Consider the following 6,000-nt stretch of genomic DNA (forward strand, 5'->3'; position numbering starts at 1 on the left):
CACCGCATGACTTCTATCCAATCAGGATTACAATACAGATCCAAGGCGGCATGTTGTGCAATGGTTAGTGCAATCTTACAGCGCCAGTTGTCTGTAACAAGTTTGTACATTTTCCCCCGTAACCATGTAGGATTTCTCTGGCTGCTCTGGTTTCCTCCCATATTCCAAAGATGTACGAGTTTGTAGGTTAATTAGTGACATGCGTGTAAGTGGGTGGCGCAGACTTGTTGGGCCAGATAATGCACTGCATCTCAAAAGGATATAAAGGATGGTAGGGCATTTTGGATACAAAGCCTGTGGCTGACCTATAAGATCGCACACAATTCAGGAAAAGACAGAAACATTGTGTTCCACTTCACAGCCCGAAACTCCACGGGCCCATTCACACTGAAGAATACCGCAGCCACTCAAGGCACAAAACCCAATACGATAGATTCCAGCAAGTGCCAAAGCAAATATTCTACTGGGCGTTTGATTCAGAAAAAAAGTGAAGCAATAATGTGGCTTGAGTTATTCAGCACTGCATTCAAAGTGCCAAGTTGCTGAACTATACAGTGGCAAACACACAGCTGGCAATTGAATCTACAAATCTGAAGACACTGAGACATGGCAAATGGCCATAACAATACTTGTTAGGAAGTAACACCAATAGCATTAAGTACATCTCCAAAAGGTGGTGCATCAAAAAGGACCTCCATCACCCGGGACATGTCCTCTTCTCATTACTACCAAAGAGGTGACACCAGAGCCTGCGCACATACTCACTCACTCGAGGAACAACTTCCCCTCTACCATCAGATTTCTGAATGGACAATGAGCCAACTATGTTTGCTCATTGGTTTAATTTACTACTAATTATATACATTTGTTGCAATTTATAGCTCTGTACTGCCACAAAACAACAAATTTCATGCCATGTGAAGATATGGACAGAGCCACAACTCAGGATTCAAGATGTTCAAGATTCAACATTGTTTATTGTCATTCTTCAGTACAGTTGTAAAGGAGAATAAGCTGATTCTTATTCCTGATCAGATGCAACATAAAGAACCATAATTTAAGCATAAAACACTATAAATATAAAACAATAAAACTGAGAGACCGGCCGAATTTACATAAGATAACTTGTAGACACAGACCGATTGTAAGCACAATTAGGCAACGCTAGGTGCAGGGGTACCTGAACACACGGCGACTGACAGGAGTTGATAAAGTGACACTTAGCAAGAGAAACTTCTAGATAGCATATCGGAACACAGCTATCAGTATGGGTGGGAAGTGTAAGCGTAAAGCGGCAGTGCATGGGGGGTGGGTGTTGAAAGGCGCTGAGGGACCGTGGCAAAGAGTAACTCACACAAAATGCTGGAGGAACTCAGCAGGTCAGGCAGCAGCTATGGAGGGTTCGATGTTTTGGGCAGAGACCCTTCATCAGGACTGGGGAGGAGCAGTTTGCCTGGATACAGTGGTGTTGGGGGTTGAGTGGAGGTGTTGATCGGTCAGAGCCCAGTCCACATTCCAAAGACTCACGGGTTAGCAGGTTAATTGGGCCCATGGGTGTAATAGGGTAGCGCGGGCTCCTTGGGCCGGAAGGGCTGGATCTAAAATAAAATAATGTTACTACAGGACTAGATTTAGTCACTAGACATACAAACAATTTGAAGAATCTTGGATGCGAGTGGGAGGGGGTGGCAGGGAAGGGAGAACAATTCGATTTGTTTAATGGTCATGTGCAGCGGACCAATTAACCACCTCAGGTCACGCATCCACTTTCTTACACACGTTATTCAGAGAAAAATTCATTAACGACGAGTACCAGGACGGATCAACACACCAGGCATAGCCACTGTGGAAGGTAAAATCCACAATCTTTAACTCTGCGTAAATGACCGAACACTTCGCTCAAACTCATCTCCGAATAGCACATTGTAGCCAGTTTTTTTTTTAAAAAATCACGATAGGAAGCGCGGGGAAAGGGAAAACAAAGAGTTCAATTAGATTCAATGGAGGAAAATCGACGAGAAGGCATTTAAATTATCTTAATTCAAAACTTCGCACATAATTGCAGAAAACTTTCAAAAGCTGACACTCAGCTGACATCATCCCAAACTGCATGAACTACAAGGACATTTACCCTCCGCGTCTTGAAAGGAGATGTACCTATCTCTACTGAATCGTTACTCCAAACCCAGCCAAACGCAGATACAAGGCGATTCCAAACCGGGTTTATAGAAACCACAGAACGAGGAGCCGGCTCCTTTAAGAAGCATTACGTCATTGTGCGGCTGTGTTTTTATGTTAATAACCTTCACGTCACCTTATTGACTAATCCCAACTAGCCAATACCGGCAAAAATCAGCTGTTTAACAATAGAAGAACAGTTCGGGCTTGAATCAAATCGGGGAAAAAAATAATATAAATATTTAGACCCGGGGAGGAAAGGGTTCTGGATTCTGGTCTCCACATTATTGCTTCCCGATTTAATCTCAACACACAAATAAATAACTAGTACAGTTAATCCGCTTCCGAGTTACACAGTCCATAGGGGAGTAGTAGTTATTTATATTATTCGGGAACAAGGTCACACTCTGAAGTACATCAATGTACCAATAAACATTTCAAATTAATATACTGAGCTAGTGGGAAAACGAGCTATTTATATAGCCAACGGAGACAGTTCTCTCGCTTAGTCGGAGAAAGAGGATGGGGGTCAACCAATGACAATCATACAAAGTAGGATACTGTGACTACGAAATACTTTAAACACGATTCCAGATAGAAATAAAATCCTAACAGAAAGTATTACATCAAAAGTGAAAATCTCCAAAGCCGCACAAATTATGAAATACCTCTCGCCAGCCGCATCCTCAAGTGGCACAAAGCGGTTACACAAGTAGTTACAATGCGAGAGAGAAAAACAACTGACCTTACACACACAAGGAAATATGTCACAATACCAGAGGTGAGGGGGATGTTGAGGGGTGGGGGTTAATTCCCAGTAAGGCTTACCTGCCTTCTTCTTGTTACCGAATTATCTGCAGACTGCACCATGAAAAAAAACAAACGGCAAACAAAAAAAAACAAGACACAACAACAAAAAAAAACACCTCGCGGGCAGTTGAAGTGAGGTAGAACTATGTGATTGAACAGAAAGCAGTGCAGCCTGCTCGTTTAATTTAGGGGGAAGAGCGAGGGAATGGAAAAAAAGCTCCCCAGCTACCCTACTCGGCCATCTGTTATTTCACCCCCGGCCCGGCCGGTCCCACGGAGTGTATCAGATTTTAGAATGTTACTGAACAGCTGATCGGCCTCCGCCAGACCATGGGGGGGGGGCAGGCCACTTTGTGACGCATCCCCAGCCTCCTCGCCAATCAACGGCGTCCGCTTCCCTCCCACGTGACCTGGTACGGGCCGATTTGTTTTTCCAGCGAGGGCAGATTGAGGCGTACGGTCAGATATGATGTCATTTCTGATGGCAATACATTTCAAAAGCAGCATCAAATAATTGCAGATTTAAAAAAAACATATGCCTCCCTTTCGCGTCTAAAGAGAGGTTGCTAGGCTGCAGAGGGAACGTCACAGAGCTGGAAGTCCTTGGTGGCCGCACCAGTATTTACGTGCGGGGACTGAAGACCAGTTTGCTCACAGACTACTTGAGTTACGGTGTAGTTGTAAAGATGATGGGTCATGCCAATGATAAATCACTTCATCTCCGCTGCACTTTTCAGTCTTAGGCATACTGGCGACGCCTCAGCTTTTTGCTTCGGGGTCGTAGGACACCTTTGGCGAAAAGTCTATTTAAATCCAGTCCAACGCTGGGAAAGATGTTGTATAATACCACTTACTCGTTGTCTGAACGCACTTCCAAAGTGTGGAATTCTTTCTATTATCATTTCGAATTCCCATTGAAAATACATTCGTTGCTTTGGATCAGCAGGTTGCCGAAATGTGACCTTTCAGGAAATACTTTAAATAACAACCCGCGCCGCCCAGCAACCCACCGATTTAACCCTAGTCTAATCGCGGGACAATTTACAATGACTAGTTAACCTACTAACCGGTACGTCTGTGGACGGTTTTCTCCCACAGTCCAAAGTCGGTGGGTTAATTGGTCATTGTAAATTGACCTGTGATAAGGCTAGGGTTAACTAGGCGGGTTGCTGGTATGCGCGGCTTGTTGGACCGGAAGGGCTCTAAATAAAATAAATAAAAATAAGTAACAATGCAATGCATCACAACGGTCTTTGCGAACCTAGAAATGGACTTAACTGATCCTACCAGTACACCTTTGGTTTGGTTGCATAGGCTGACTCTGGATTGAAGCTATACCAATTACTGGTTGAAGACAAAATCTCGTAGCATTGTTGAATGCAATTACCATAAGACACAGAAGCAGAATTAGGTAATTTGACCCATCAATTCTGCTCTTACGTTCATTAACCCTCTCAACCCCATTCTTCTGCCTTCTCACTGTAACCTTTGACACACTTACCAATCAAGAACCTGTCAACCTCTGCTTTGAGTACACTCAATGACTTGCCTTCCACAGCCGTCTGTGGCAACGAATTCCACAGATTCGCCTCCCCTGGCTAAAGAAATTTCTCCTCATCTCTGTTCTAAGGGCCCATCCTTCTATTCTGAGGCTGTGCCCTCTAGTCCCAGACTCCCCCACTGTACAAAATTATCCTCTCCACGTCCACTCAGTCTAAGGTTTTCTATATCCGATAGGTCTCAATGATATACCCCTCCCCCCTCATTCTTCTAATCTCCAGGGAGTACAAGCCCAGAGCCATCAAACACTCATATGTTAACCCTTTCATTCCTGTACCATCAGCACAGGAATGTGTCACTAACTGAACTACACACACACACTTATTGTGGAAGACACATACCCAAAAAAAGAAGCACTAAAATTACAATGCAAAGGTAAGTTCTTTATTAAGACAATATACCCATTAATTAATGAGTATTAATGAGTCCTGCTGAAGGGTTTTGGCCCAAAATGCCCTTGGACAGCTTTCTGCAACATGTACAACACGCTGGAGGAACTCAGCAGGTCGGGCAGCATCCATGGAAACGAACAGTCAACATTTCCGGCTGAGACTCTTCATCAGCTTGTATGCCTTATACTGTGTTGCCGCGTGGCCAAGTGGTTAAGGTATTTGTCTAGTGATCTGAAGGTCGCTAGTTCGAGCCTTGGCTGAGGCAGCGTGTTGTGTCCTTGAGCAAGGCACTTAACCACACATTGCTCAGCGACGACACAGGTGCCAAGCTGTATGGGTCCTAATGCCCTTCCATTGGACAACATCGGTGGCGTGGAGAGGGGAGGGGAGACTTGCAGCAAGGGCAACTGCCAGTCTTCCATATAACCTTGCCCAGGCCTGCGTCCTGGAAGCCTTCCAAGGCACAAATCCAGGGTCTCATGAGACTAACGGATACCTATTTAATATTTAATACCTTATACAACCTTGAGATTTGTTTCCTTGCAGGGAGCCACAGAACAGAGAAACCCAAAAGAACCCATAAGAAAGACCGACAAACACCCAGTCCGCAGGGAGAGGGAAAAAAACAAATTGTGCAAACAATAAGTGTAAGCAAATAGCATTTAGACCAAAAGCGAGTCTCAGACACGAAGCCCGGAGCAGGCCACAGCTTTAGCCTCAGTTCAGCGCGCAGCAGAGTGAATGTTGCGGAGCCTGCAGACATGAAGCCTGGAGCAGTCGGAACAGACCCCAGCCTCAGCTCAGTGAGCAGAACCAGCCCAACCCTTGCCCCTGGTCCCCAAACCCTGCCTTCTCAATCCATCTGGCCCAGCGCATAAAACACCCAAGTATCAGGTCATTCCTCACTGTAAGACCTGGCCCCTGTTGCATCGATCAGTTCTGGGCATGAGTGTTACTTTTATATCCTCGTTTGGGCTCTAATGACACTATGATGTTATATTTCATCCTCCAGGATACTGTGTGCTTTAATTTCATTTATATACAAGCTAAATTGTTCTCA

General features: G+C 44.8%; 1 protein-coding gene across 5 annotated transcripts in view; it reads right to left on the reverse strand.

Moving 5' to 3' along the window:
• tp53inp2 (tumor protein p53 inducible nuclear protein 2) overlaps window positions 1-3,308 on the reverse strand; it is a 57,788-nt gene extending 54,480 nt beyond the window's left edge. For 2 of the 5 annotated variants that reach the window (XM_072243350.1, XM_072243311.1), the window contains exon 1: window positions 3,007-3,308. The gene's annotated coding sequence lies outside the window, so the exon portion shown is untranslated. Of the gene's footprint in view, window positions 1-2,131; window positions 2,228-2,846; window positions 2,870-2,923; window positions 2,946-3,006 lie in introns of those variants that run through there. The other 3 variants (XM_072243340.1, XM_072243333.1, XM_072243322.1) reach the window with 3 other exon arrangements.
• Between the last annotated feature and the right edge of the window lie 2,692 nt (window positions 3,309-6,000).

The sequence above is a fragment of the Mobula birostris genome, chromosome 2, assembly GCF_030028105.1.
Source record: "Mobula birostris isolate sMobBir1 chromosome 2, sMobBir1.hap1, whole genome shotgun sequence".
Taxonomy (NCBI): Eukaryota; Metazoa; Chordata; class Chondrichthyes; order Myliobatiformes; family Myliobatidae; genus Mobula; species Mobula birostris.